The sequence below is a fragment of the Solanum lycopersicum genome, chromosome 8 (assembly GCF_036512215.1).
Source record: "Solanum lycopersicum chromosome 8, SLM_r2.1".
NCBI lineage: Eukaryota > Viridiplantae > Streptophyta > Magnoliopsida > Solanales > Solanaceae > Solanum > Solanum lycopersicum.
Genome location: NC_090807.1, coordinates 18,780,589 through 18,795,847, shown reverse-complemented (window position 1 = coordinate 18,795,847; position 15,259 = coordinate 18,780,589).

The following is a 15,259-nucleotide window of genomic DNA, read 5'->3' as shown; positions in this document are numbered from 1 at the left end:
AAGTGCATATGTTTAGCATGTTACAGTGTGTAATGTGATAAATGAATGTCTAAGCATGTATATAATTGAATGTAAATTAAATGATGCTTATGTACGAGGTGTGTTAGCATGTACACACACATTCACACTTGAATGAATGAATGAATGAAGCTAAGTTAAGTAAAAAGGGGAGGTTTGGGTTGACCACTCTTCGTGAGTTTAGATGAAATATTTAGTAGCAACATCACTACATTCCGAGAGCTTTCTAAGATAGGTCCGAGGATTGAAGCCCTTCGTGAGTTGAGAAGCGGCGTCCACTATCTATCCTTAACCTATAGCTATAATGTTGAGACTTTTTGGGGAATTATGCTTATCACCGAAAGGATATGAAGAAGGGGTGGTTACACTTCGTGAGTTGAAATATTGTATTCCAATGTACCTCTTGACATGAGTACTCCTCGTTAGTAGAGAATAAGTTACTTTGTAGCAATCTCCTTATCCCTTAACTATGCGCCCGCATAGGTGTAGCTATGTGGAAAACCATGTTAAAGCTAAAAGAATGAACCTACCCTAGGCAAGTGGGGAACCCTTCACCGATAAGGGTAGAATTTGAGATTCCATGTATAGATCTCATGGTTTATGTCGGTTAAAGCTAGTCCCCCACAAAAGATTGAAATGGAACGCTATCTATCCTTTTCACTAGGTAGGAATTCGGAAAGGGGAGTCTTGGTGTTTCTTCTATGAATTGTATGGGATAAGTCTTCTAAAAAGTGTACTACTTAGGGAAGATGGTTGAATGGGACGCCATCGATTAATTGCACTAAGTATGCATTCCAAAAGGGGAGTCTTGGTGTATCTTATTTGATGTGCTTTCGTGTTCTTCTAACGTCTTGTTATTGACTGGTGACTTGTTCTCACGAGTTGATTAAGACTATAAAAGGTAGTCTTAAGGATCTCTTAGGTGTGTATTGAAGGAGGTGTATAGGTGTTTCCTTCATGTCTTTCTTTGGAGAGTCATACGATAATCTTGGATTGGGAAACTCATACAGAAATGAGTTCACTTTCTCTTGGATTGGCCTTGGGGGTTCACATTTTCTTGATAGGAATGTAGTGCGCTTGATCCAAGGAAACCCTTAAGGGGCACTAAGTGGGAGTGGTGGTATGGGATGCTACTATCACGTTGCACTTAGTATAACTTATATGTCCTATTGGGGTAGAGCAACTAGATGAAGTTTTTAATGTATGAATGGCTCCTCTATTGTCTAATTATTATTGTGTGGACTTGTCTCTCCAACGAGGTAAGCGTATGGTTATTGGTCTTAAGGATCACTTGATTATGGAAACCACTAAGGAGATTGGTTCACTGTTTTGGGATTAAAATATTTCACTGTAATGCTAAAATGAATTCAATGTAATGATAAAATGAATTCCCTGTAACTTTTTGAGAGTTTACTGTAAAATGGTCCTTTTTGTTAAAATTATGAAAATCCTTCTCTAAAATGTATTTATGCTAAAATGTCACTTTTTACATGTTTTTGCATATTCCAAACTTATTACATCAATTGTACTAACAACATATTTTTCTATACTTAATAAGTATAGCTTTGGAAGCAAGGAGAAGTCTAGAAGGCAAAGCTTGTGAATTTACTCTCTCAAGGCTAAGTATGTATCTATTTTAATGTAAAGGGTTGTGTCCCTAAGATGTTATGTCGTGTCTTTAAGATTGGTTTGACGATGAGACTTCTTAGTATTTATGAAAGAATTCCTTTTTATATTAAATTTCGCGAAATGTTTTAATTCCGCACTACTTTTCATGTCTTATGCAATGAATGATCGTTAAAGATATTGTACAAGAAACCAAAGGGTCAAGTACGCCTTTTTCCAATCCAAGAGTGCTCCCTTGTTCTAAGGGGTACTCTCGGTTTGTTACTTAGGTTCAAGAAGAGGTTTTCTAATCAAGTTCCTTCGCAATTTCTCAAGGCTCGTGATGATAGGTTGTCTAACCCCAAGTCTAAAAAATTAAAAAGGTACTAATTCACCAAGCAAGAAGTCACTTTTTAGAAAGTGTGGTAAGAAACATTTTCGTGAGAGCCTTGATGGGTCGGATAATTTCTTTGGATGTGGCAAGAGTGGCCACAAATCTAGGATTTCCCTAATGTTAAGGGGCAAGACAAAGGAAGTGGGAAAGCTCAAGCTAGTGGTTCTAATGTTGATGCTCAAAGGAAGTATCACTTTACGCTCTTCGCTCTTGGGGTAAACAAGAGAGTTCTTCCGATGTGGTGAGTATTATGTTACAAGTCTTCTCTATTGATGTTTATGCTTTACTTGATGTGGGTACTACATTATCTTTTGTTACTCTTTTGGTAGCTCAAAAGATTGACATTTTTCCCACTATCTTTAATGAGCCTTTAATGGTAACTACCCCGGTAGATGATTCGATGGTTGCAAAGAGGGTACATAGAAATTGTCCTATAATGTTTCCAAACAGAGTTATTCTTGTTGAATTAGTATAACTTGATATGGTTAATTATGATGTCATTTTGGGAATGTATTGGTTGCATGATTGTTTTTCTACCATTGATTGTAGAACAAGAGTTGTTAAGTTCAATTTTCTAGATGAACCCATCTTAGAGTGGAAGGGGGAAATTCTATTTCCTAGAGGTCGTATCATTTCTTGTTTAAAGGCTTGTAAGAGGATCTTTAAAGGGTTTTTATACCATATTTTAGGAGCCAATGTTATAAACTCCGAAAATCTTCCAAGTGAGTCAGTCCTCGTAGTGAGGGAATTTCTGGAGGTCTTTCCTAAAGATCATCTCGGAATCCCTCCCAAATGAGATAATGATTTTTATATTGACTGGCTACCGAATACGAAACCCATTTCAATTCCTCCTTATCAGATGTCTCCAGCCGAATTGGATGAGTTGAAGACTTAACTCAAGGACTTACTAGACAAAGGCTTCATTTGACCTAGTATTTCTCCATGGGGTGAACCAATATTTTTTGTGAAGAAGAAGGATGGGTCTCTTAGAATGAGCATTGATTATCGCAAACTCAAAAAAGTCACAATTAGGAATCCTGTCCCTTGGATCGATGACTTTTTTTATCAACTCCAACGAGAAAGATACTTCTCTAAGATTGACTTGAGATCGGGGTATCACCAACTTAGGGTGAGACGTGAGGATATACCAAAAATGGCATTACGAACTAGATATGGTCACTATGAGTTTCTAATAATGTTCTTTAGTCTCACTAATTCCTCGGCGGCATTTATGGACCTCATAAATAGGGTTTTTTGAAGTTACCTTGATTTATTTGTCATTGTCTTCATTGATGAAATCTTGATATTTTCGACAAATGACGGTGAAAACGTTGTCCATTTGAGAGTTGTATTACAAGTGCTTAAGTAACACAAACTTTTTTCCAAGTATAGCAAATGTAAGTTTTAGTTGAGGTTAGTGGCATTTCTTGGTCATATCATCTCTAATATGGGAGTTGAGGTTCATCCAAGAAAAATTGAGGCGGTGAAAAATTGTCCTAGGACATTTACTCCAACTAACATTAAGAGTTTCTTGGGTATAGCGAGATACTATAGGAGGTTTGTGGATGGTTTTGCGTCCATTGCTTCTCCTTTGACTACCTTGATCCAAAAGAATGTAAAATTTGAGTTGTACGAGGCATGTGAATGAAGCTTCCAAATTTTGAAAGATAGACTTACATATGCTCTGGTATTGACTCTACCGAAGGGTACCAAGGGCTATATGGTATATCTTTATGCATCCCTAATGGGCTTGAGGTATGTGCTTATGCAACATGTGAAAGTAATATTCTATGCCTCTAGACAACTTAAGGTGCATGAGAAGAATTATCCAACTCATGATCATGAGTTTGCGGCTGTGGTGTTTGCCTTAAAAATATGGTGGCACTAACTGTATAGTGCCCATAATAGTATTTTATACCATACATAAGAGTCTTCAATATGTGTTTACTCAAAATAAGTTAAATCTCCAACAAAAAAGATGGTTGAATTATTGAAAGATTCTGACATGAGTTTTCTCTACCAGCCCAGCAAGGCCAATATAGTTCTACATACTCTAAGTCGTATGACCATGGGTAGTTGTCTGATGTAGAAAAAGCCAAGAAAGAAGATGTTCATAGTTGTCTTGGATGGGTGTTACATTGGAAGATTCTCCAAATAGTGGTTTTATGGTCTATCATAAATCTTAATCATCTTTGGTTGTTGAGGTGAAGTCTAAGCAACACCTTGATCAATCATTGATGGAGTTGAAAGAATCGGTTCTTGGTAAGCTTAATGAGTCATTTTACTTAGTAAGGGGATGGTGTTTTGAGGTATCAACAAAGGCTGTGTGTTCCCAATATATATGATTTGACAAACCGGATTCTGGAGAAAGCTCATGGTTCCATTATTCGATTGATCTGGTCTCTACTAAGATGTATTGTGACCTTAGATACTTGGGTTAGTGGGACAACATAAAAGGGGACATAACAGAATTTGTTGCATGATGTCCTAATTGCCAACAGGTTAAAACCGAGCACCTAAAGTCGGGCGGCTTACTCCAACAAATACGAGTTTCCACTTGGAAGTGGGAAGAGTCTAATATGGACTTCGTAATGGGTTTGCCTCAGACAAGAAGGCAAAATGACTGTATATGGGTGGACGTGGATAGATTTAAAAAGTTCTCTAATTTTTTTCTAGTCAAGTCCACTTACCCGGCGGAGGATTATGCAAGATTCTTCATAAATGAGATTGTGTTTCTTCATGGTATTCCGTTATAAATAATATAGGATAGGAGTGCACAATTCACATATAGGTTTTGGAGGTCATTCCAAAAAGGGTTGGGTACAAAGGTAAAGTTAATAACCACTTTTCAACCCCAAGCGGATAATTTAGTGGTGTGCACTATTCAAACCCTTGAGGACATGCTTAGAGCTTGTGTGATCGACTTTAAAGGAAATAGGGATGAATATTCGCCTTTGGTTGAGTTCTCTTATCATAATACTTACGATTCTTCCATATCCATTGCTCCTTTTGAAGCTTTGTATGGTAAGAGATTTAGATTACAGTTGGATGGTTTGAAGTTGGTGAGTCTTCATTACTTGGGCCCGAATTGGTGTATGAAACTTTGGAGAAGGGTGGTGTAATAAGGGATAGGTTAAAGAAGGCCTATATCAAGCAATAGTGTTGTGCCGATAATTGGAGAAGAGATCTTGAATTTGAAGAATGTGATAAGGTGTATTTGAAAATTTCACTGATGAAAGGGGTGATGAAATTTGGAAAGAAAGGGAAGTTGAGTCCTCATTATGTGGGTCCCTATAAAATTTTGCAAAGGGTTGGCAAGGTAGAGTACGAGATGAGATTACCTAGTGAGCTAGAATCGATTCACCCGATGTTCCATGTCTCCATGCTTAAGAAGTGCATTGGTGATCCCAAGTCCATTCTTCCCATTGAATGTCTAGGTGTTGATGAGAACCTCTCCTGTGAAGAGGTTCTGGCCGAAATCCTTGATCGTCAACTGAAGAGGCCGTGGAACAAAGAGGTCGCCTCAGTAACGATTCTATGGAGAAACCACCTAGTTGAGGGAGCAATATGGGAGGCCGAGGCCGACATGAAGTCCCATTATCCTCATCTCTTTTATAATTTAGTCTAGTTGTTCCCATTAATGATGAAATTAGTGAATAATATGAATTTGACTTTTTTCCAAGTATGTGCATATGTTGGTAAAGTTATTATCAAAATGAGCTATCATGAAAGAGGCTTTTTGTGTTAACCTGCATTTATGCGAAATATATGTTTTGTCTTCTTGATATTTCTGGTGTATTGATTTTGTCTTGGTAAGAATAGCTTGGTAATTCTTTTATGTTATTTTGAGCTCGTGATGTTGTGAAGGTAGTTCCTCATAATGTGTTATAAAATGTAGAGATGTTATGTGTTGTGACTTGAAATGCTATGTGTAATGTTGTTGAAATGTGTTGAACGGAGTTGTGAAGTACTCCTATAGGTTGTGACTCATGATTATTACATGAATGTTTGTTGATTGTGATGGTACTATTGAGTCTATCCTTTCCCTTCAAAAGGAATTTTAGTGTCATTTGGCGACTAATTTTCCTAAGGGGAATAATGTAACACTCTGATAGTCTAAAACCTAATCTAGACCCTCAGATTAGTATATAAAGTTATTAAAACTATTAAAAGGCCTAAATAATGTTCATAAACCATTTAAAAAGTTATAGAGCGAAGAGGACAAAGAATGACGTTGACATTTGGAAACTACTTAAATTGAACTAGTAGACGTCCCTATGTTTGGTGAAGGTTTGTCTATGTCTTATGAAGTCTAAAACTTACAAAAAGACATTAAATAAATAAAATATAGTATAAAGGGTCCAAACGTACAGTTAAAACTCCCCAAGGACCCCTCGAAGGGTCCTTGAGGATGAAAAGAACATTAGAAAGCAAGTTTCCAAGAAGCTTGCGGCAAATAAGATTTGGCATCAACCTTGTGTTGCGCATCAAACAAAAGGAAGGAAAAAATTTTCCTAACGACGCAGGGCCTTCACGAGGTAAACTTTCTTAACCCAAATTTTCAAAAAAAAAATGTGAAATTGCCCCCGCGACGCACAACCACTTTTTTGGGGTCGTTTGGGTAATTTAGAGGGTGACTATATATTGATCTAGGGTCAATTTTAAATCATTTTAATCAATCCAATCAAATCCCAAAATCAAAACCCAAAAGCTCTTATATCTCTCTACTTTCTATCTCCCTAAATCCTCCATTGAGGACAAGCAAGCTTGAAGAATAAGATCAATTTCACTAGTATTCCACTTGAATATGTGGATTAGGCTCCATTAAGGTATGGATTCTTCACTCTTGGGATTAGTTTCCCAATGAGGTCCTTTCAAAGTTTATTTCTAAATCACCCAATTTCAAGGGTTTTCTTCTAGTAATGGGATTTCTTCTAAACTTGAAATTGATTATTGATTATGATTAATTGTAATTGTATATGACTAATTAAGTATAGATTGTAAAGTAATTGGTGGTAACTAATGGAATTTCATGTGGCTCGTGATCCTTACCCAATTTTCCAACATGTTCGATATTGCTTGTGAACTAATGGGACTTGAAGAATGTATTGGTTGATGGACTAGTCTTAATTGTTCTAATTAATTTATGGACTTACTAGGGTCATATATTGTTGGGATTGAATCTATTTCTTGAAGAATTCAAGATGAACCCTTATGCCTTAACCCTAGGTTATGAATTGAAGTTAATTTGGATATTGTTGATGCAATTGACTTAGTTATTGCGTTTATTACTATTGAATGATGTTACTACACTATTATTTGGATGACATTGGTTGGTTGATGGTAATACCAATGATGATGGCTTTTGCAGAAGATCGGGTAAGTGTTTATGATCCTAACTTTACTTTAATCGTGATGGCTTGTGGTTGGTGACGAAGTGCAATTGAAGCATATCTTTTGAATTGATTAAGTAGTTATTTGTATAATAATGCAATTGGGATAAAGACTGATCCTATACAAGGAGAAATTTCCTATGACTTAATATAAGTTATGATTTTTAAAAAACAATATTTCAAAAGAGACTCTAGCTTAGCACCGATTGAACTAGTAGTGAGAAGTGTCCCTCCCCAAGTAAGGAAAGTAGGTTCAATATGGTACTCCTGAGATTGAAGACTATAATCCATGTTACATAAAGAGTATCCAAAGTAAATCTCCTAGTTCTTGAACTATGTTGCCCCATAGGAATACTAGCGAGTGGATTTACCTAGATGTTGCGTTCATTTTTGGGAACTACCTTGGACAGTAGTACTACTTCTTTTGGTGTAGGGTTCCATGACACCGAATTAAACATTATCTCATGTGGTCAATGTCAGTTAAGGCAAGATGTTCCCAAAAGTAAAATGAATGACTAAATGAAGGAAGACATTGATTCGGACGACTTGAGGGGTCTACTTAACATATGTAGGATTATGGGGATCTACCTAGACATTGCACAAGTTAACTCTAAATGGAGTCCTAGAAGTTTGTCTTATGTATCATGATATCATGTATTATGAAAGCTTGGTTTTACATAATGATAGTCTTTTATGATGTCGACCATGTAAATAAATATTTTAATGGTTTAAGTAGACATATGTGGTATGAAGGAAAGAATTACTTATGATCTCTTATCGTGTTCTGTTGAGTATATGGCGTTATGGGGATTCACACGAGGATTACATTGTAGGCTTGGGATGGAATTAATTTTAAGGGTTTTGTATACTATATTGATATGAACTATTTAATGGGAAATGTTGATATGGATTTATGTTTATATTGCCTTTGGTTGTGAACTCATGAAAATGCTTTGTTTTGAGAACATGATGTTAGAAATTCTTTGGCTATGGTTATAATATGTTACACACATATTGACATGGCTTAACTTGAGTAGGTTGGTTTTATGTCGAATATGTTTTTGTCTTATGTAATATATGATTATGGTCTCTTACGTGTGCTTGGGTTATGCATAAGGCTTTTCAAACTAACTTGCGTGTTTTTATCAAATGTCCCCTTTTAGCATGATTTCTTTGTTGTGTGTGCACAGGTGTCCATAATTAGTGCAAGTGATGTGCTAACCTCATTTTTCCCTTTATCCAAAACATTTGAGGTTTCGTCTTCGTTGAAGGGTTCATGGCCGATTCGCAAGAAAGCTTGGATCATTCCTTGAAGTGTGGGCATGTCCTCTTGTTTTGAGGGCGATGCCTTTTTTACTCTAGCTATGTTGCATTGTTATAGTATAAAGACAATTATTTCTCTCTTGTCATTTCAAGACATTGTTGTACGCCTTAAATGGCATTTATACATTTATAAGGGCTATGCCCATATTGTTTGATTTTGTTTAGATGGTTTAATATGAGTCATCGCTTTGATGACTATATTGTGTATCTTATGTATATATGTGCCACAAAAGAAGAAACTATGTAATCTTCTTAACGATGGGTCTAAGTATACTCGCTATCAATATATTATATGTAAGCAAGAGGTCTATGTAAACATCATGAAGTAGTTGTAGATGAAAAGTTTTAAATTTTCCGTAATTTTGACATATGAATGTAATGATGAAATATAAGATGCTAGTCTTAGTCCTCTCCGAGGATGAAGACACCGGTAATGTGTTAGGTATGCTCCCCGTATGTGACAGTTTAGGCCGGTCCTCTTGCAACGTGAGTTAAGGCGTTGTACCATGCCTTAGGCTCTTTGTGATAGTTGTCCATTAGAGAATCTTTTATAGAAACTACATTACTTTCATATAAGTAAAGTTTATTTTGTTACTGAAATTTCTTTAACGAACAAAATTGTTTTACTATTTTACAAATCTTTATATACATGACATGTGTTTTATTGCTTTTAATTAGGATCAGTACTTCATGATTTGAGCAGAGCCAAGGTAAGTTCTTTTTTATTCTTCTAAAGCTTAAGTTATTGTTTAGCATTCCAACTAGTATAGTTATTTACTCAATGTACAAATGTCAGTTTGCGTGTATTGTCTTATAATGCACACATAGGTGACTAGGAATAGCATCCAGCACCTCGTTGATCAAGTTTGAGCCCTCGGATTCAATGGTGAGCGTCGTTGAATTTTAGAGGACTCTTTAGCGCTTCCCCTTTTTTTATATATACAATATCGTGGAATTTTTCTCAACATTCATCTTAGTATTAAAGAGTCTCCATAGACAGATAGTTAGTCAGATATTCAGTTGGAGTCTCTTCTTATCTTGTATTTAAAATATTCTAATTTTGAGACATTAAGCGTCATTTTGTCCAAGACATTTATCTAAGTTATTTAATGAGAAATTTTATCACCTTATGATTAAGTTAAGTCATTCATTGAGTTAAGAAAGTCATGCCAAGGGTTCGCTTGGGGCCACCAATGGTCTTCAAGTGGCGGCCACGTCAAGGGTGTAATCTCGGGGCCTGACTTTAAGCATCATGAAATCATCCATAAACATGAGATCATGAACCTTGAATCCATAGTTGAATTAAAGGTAAAATAAGTGTCAAGACAAAAGAATTTAGGAGTCAAGTCAAGAAAAATTAAGAGTCAAGTAAAGTGAAATAACAGTCAAGTAAAAAGAAGTTCATAACCTTTTTTAGAAGTCTTTTATAAATGTTTTAACTTTGTTTTGAGAATTACGTTTGAGTTGAGTAAGGAGTAATTGAAGTCATTTCTTCAATAAAGTATATTGGAACTACGTATTTCCAAAGAGTAAATGGTTTCACATTTAAGGAAGAATGGAAACTGAGATTTAAAAATTAGTCTTTGAGCTAGTTTTTCAATAAAGAGGAAACTTTGATTTCCAAAAGAGATTTTGATCTAGATTTTTAGTAAAGAGGAAACTTTGTTTTTTTAAAGATCCTTTGAGATAATTTTTCATTAAATAGGAAACTTTGATTTCCAAGATATCTTTTAAGCTAATTTTAGAGTAATTATGTTAAACCAAAGAAAGAATTTTGTTGTTACAAATATATTAGCTAAGTATGTTTTGGGAGTAGTATTGATCAATGATATGGGGGAGAGTTCAAATAACTCATAACCAGCATAAAACATTTAGTCATCATAGTTAGTAAAGGATCATAATATTTAGATTAATCTTTAAGATGCTTCTATCATAGACTAGTGTAGGACCGTTCTGGCAACGCGAGCAAAACACTGTATCACTACTTAGGGTCAGAGTGGTGGTTATCGGTTAGAGAAACTCTCAAAGAAACTATATTAATTTATTATACTAGTAAAAATTGAGTTTGTTATTACATTTTCTTGAACGAACTATGTTTTTTCCACTGTTTTAAAAGCTATATATATATATATATATATATATATATATATATATATATGAATATGTGTTTTATTGCTTAAGATTGAGTTGAGTTATTCAAGAGTTGAGTAAAGAAAATGTAAGTGTTCCTTTCCAAATTCTTTTCAAAATTAGGTGTGTTTACAGTTAATCCTCGAATACTTATACATTCAATGTACTGATACAAGTTTGCCTACATCATCATATTATGATGCAGATGCCTCATGTTCAACACTCAGAGTCAGTTGGTGAGACTCCTTGCTTTTCGGATAGCTCCTTTTTCATTTACTTTTATAGTTTTTAGTTGTTAGGATGATCGGGGTCTGTTGCCCACATCCATCTCAGTATTACAGACTTCATCGATAGATAGTTAGCAGCCAGTTGTATTTACGTTGTTATTTACTATGTATTAAAGTTGAGTTGCCATTTTCGCTAAGTTGAATGTTTTATTTATAAAAATGTTCTAATTTATCTTTTAACCAGTTGACTAAGTGTAATTTAATCCTTATATTAATTTTTTAAATCTTCCGCTAAGTAAGAAAGTCATGCCAAGGATTCACTTGGGACAACCACGGTCATCGAGTGCCAGCCACACCCAAAGCTTAGGCTCGGCGCGTGACAATGTTTTGTTTTGTTATTTATCATGATATTCTAAGGTCAATGGTGCAGGTAAAAAAATTTTAGGATTATGTTGTGTTCTTTATTTATGTTTCTTGATTTTTCGGCCATTTTGGGCATTTACGTAATATACGATCATTTTTGGACAATTACAAAAATATTTAATATTTTGTTCTATTATTTATTACGTTATTTTAACATCGTGTCTGAAAGTTAAAAAAATTGAGGCTTTTTTATTATTATTTATGTGTGTTTCTTGATTTAAAATTTATTTAGGTCATTTATGTAATATTCGGCCATTTTTGGGTAAATATGAAAAAATTTAAAGTTTTGTTTTATTATTAATAATGATATTCTAAGGTTATTGGTTCAAGTAAAAAATTTGAGGCGTATTTTTTATTGTTTATGTATGTTTCTTATTTTATTTATCCTTTTTAGGGCATTTACGCAATATTTGACCCATATTGGGGTAGTTACAAAAAGATGTAAAATTTTGTTTCGTTATTCGTCACGATAATCTAAGGTCATTGGTGCAAGTAAAAAAAATTGAGGCATTTATTTTTATTTTTTTGTTTCTTTCTTGAATTTTTTGTCATATTGGGCATTTATATGATATTCTACCATTTCTCAAGCAGTTACAAAAAGAAGTAAAATTTTGGCCTATTATTTGTGAGGATATTCTAACGTCATTGTTGCAAGTCAAAAAAAATTGAGGTGTTTTTTGTATTGTTATGTGTATTTCTTGATTTTGGTCATTTTGGTAGCATTAACGTAATATTCATCCATTTTCAGAGAGTTATGGAAAAAGGTTGAGTTCTTTTCTATTATTCATCACGATATACAAAGGTGATTGGTGCAAGTCAAGATTTTATGAGTCGTTTTTGTATTAAGAATGTGTGTTTATTGATTTTTTGGGAATTTTCGGGCAGTTATATTGTTTTGTTTTATTGATCGCGATATTTTAATGTCATTGGTTCAAGTTGATATGTTTTTGAGGCATTTTTTGTGTTCTTTATGTGTTTTTCTTCATTTTTAAGAATGTACTACTATTCGGCCATTTTAAAAAAACTACAAAAAAGAAGTAAAGGATTGTTATGTTACTCGTCACATTATTATATGGTCATTTGTGCAAGGCAAAAAAATTTGAGGTATTTTTTTATACGTGTTTCTTAATTTTTTCTGCCATTTTTTGGCAATTATGAAAAGAAGTAAAGTTTTGTTCTGTAAATCGTACGATTTTCTAAGGTCATTCATTAAAGTCAAATTTTATGAGGCGTTTTTGTATTGTTTATTTGTTTTTCCTAATTTTTTCCAGTTTGGGGCATATACGTAATATTCACCACTTTTTGGGCAATTATGAAATGAAGTAAAGTTCTTTCCTCTTATTCTTCACGATGTTCTAAGGTCATTGGTGCAAGTCTGATTTTTTGAGACGTTGTTTGAATAATTTTTGGCCATTTCAGGGCATCTATGTAATATTAGGTCATTTTCATGCAATTACAAAATGAAGTGAAGTTTTGTTCTTTTCTAAAAAATTTTTTGCGCAGTTACGAAAAGAAGTAAACTTTGTTCTTTTATTCTTCATGATATTCTAAGGTCAATGGTGCATGTCAAACATTTTTTGAGGCATTTTTTTTATGTATGTTTCTTGATTTTCAGCCAATTTGTGGCATGTACTTAATATTCAATCATTTTCGGGCAGTTAGGTAAAGAAGAAAAAATTTGTTCTCTTATTCGTCATGATATTCTAAGGTCATTCGTGCAAGTCAAAATAAATTTTGTGGAATTTCTTGTAATGTTTATGTGTTTCTTGATTTTTCGGCCATTTTGGAACATTAATATAATACTCGATCATCTTCAGAAAGTTTTGAAAAGAAGTAAAACTTTTTTTATTTGTCACGATATTTTAAGGTCATTGGTGCAAGTAAAAAAAAATTTAGGCATTTTTGTATCTTTTGTGTTTTCCTAATTTTTCTGTCATATTTAAAGGAAATTTACATAATATTTCATCTTTTTCAGGAAGCTACAAAAAGAAGTAAAGTTATATTTTCTTAATCGTTATGACATTCTGAAGTCATTGGTGTAAGATGAAATTATTTATGACTCATTTTTTATGTTGTGTATGTGTGTTTCTTGATTTTCGATCAATTATGGCATTTACGTGCTATTTTGACGTTTTAAGGCAGTTACGAAAAGAAGTAAAATTTCGATCTCTTATTCATCATAATATTCTAAGGTCATTGGTGGAAGTTTAATTTTTTTAGCCTTTTTTGTATTTTTATGTGTATTTCAAGATTTTTCGATAATTTTTGTGCAGTTACGAAAAGAAGAAAAGTTTTGTTGTGTTATTTGTCACGACATTTTGAGGTCATTGGTTCAGGTTAAAATTTTATAGCATGTTTTTATTGATTATGTTCTATTCCTTATTTTTCAATTATTTTGGAGTGTGTACGCAATATTCGGCCATTTTTTGATAGTTACGAAAAGAAGTAAAGTTTTGTTGTGGTATTAGTCACAATATTCTACGTTCATTGGTGTAAGTCAAAAAATTTTGAGGCGTGTTCGTATTGTTCATGTGTGTTTCTTAGTTTCTTCCATTTTAGAGTATTTATGTAATATTCATCCATTATCGGGCAATTCAAAAATAAATTAAGTGTTGTTGATTTATCGTCACTATAATCTAAGGTTTTTTTGTGCATTTTGAAATACTTTTGAGGCATTTTTTGTATAGTTTATGTGTGTTTATTAATTTTTCGGCAATATTGGGGCGTTAACGTAATAATCAATCATTTTGTGGCAGTTATGAAAAGAAGTAAAGTTTTTTCCTATTATTCGACACAATATTCAAAGGTCATTTTGAATGTCAAATTTTTTTGAGGCGTTTTTTGTATTGTTTATGTGCCTTTTTTTTATTTTCAACCATTTTTGAACGTTTACATAATATTCGATCATTTTCGAGTTGTTCCAAAATATGTAAAGTTTTGTTCTATTTTTCTCCACGATATTCCAAGGTCATTACTGGAAGTCAAAATTTTTTGAGTAGTTTTTTACCTTGTGTATATGTGTTTCTTAATTTATTTACCATTTTTTCGGGCAGTTACGAAGAGAAAAAAGTTTTCTTTAGTCTTCGTCACAATATTCAAAAGTCATTGATTGAAGTTAGTGTTTTGAGGAGTTTTTTGTAGTATTTTAATAGTGTTTCTTGATTTTTTGGCCATTTCTGGACAGTTATGCAAAAAGTAATATTTTGTTCTGTTATTCATAACAATATTCGAAGGTTATTGTTTTAAGTCAAAAAAAATTTGAGGCGTTTTTTCTATTGTTTATATATTTCGAGATTTTTTGACCATTTTGGGGTATTTACAAAATATTTTCCATTTTTTGAGATGTTACAAAAAGAAGTAAGGCTTCTTATAATATTCGTCAAGATATTTTAACGTCATTCGTGTTAGTCAAAAATATTTTCAGGCGTGTTTATATTGTTTAAGTGTGTTACATGTTTTTTTTGGCCATTTTCCGGTAGTTACGAAAAGAAGTAATGTTTTGTTAAGTTATTCATCATGATATTCTAAGATTATTGGTTCAAGTTGTACTTTTTTGGAGGCATTTTTCGTATAATTTATGTATGTTTCTTGATTTATTCAGCCATTTTGGGGCATTAGCATAATATTCAACCATTTTCAAGCAGTTATGAGAAGAAGTAAAATTTAATTATGTTATTCGTCACGATATTCTAAGGTCATGTGCAATTAAAAAAATTTAAGGCCCTTTTTTTTATGTGTGTTTGTTG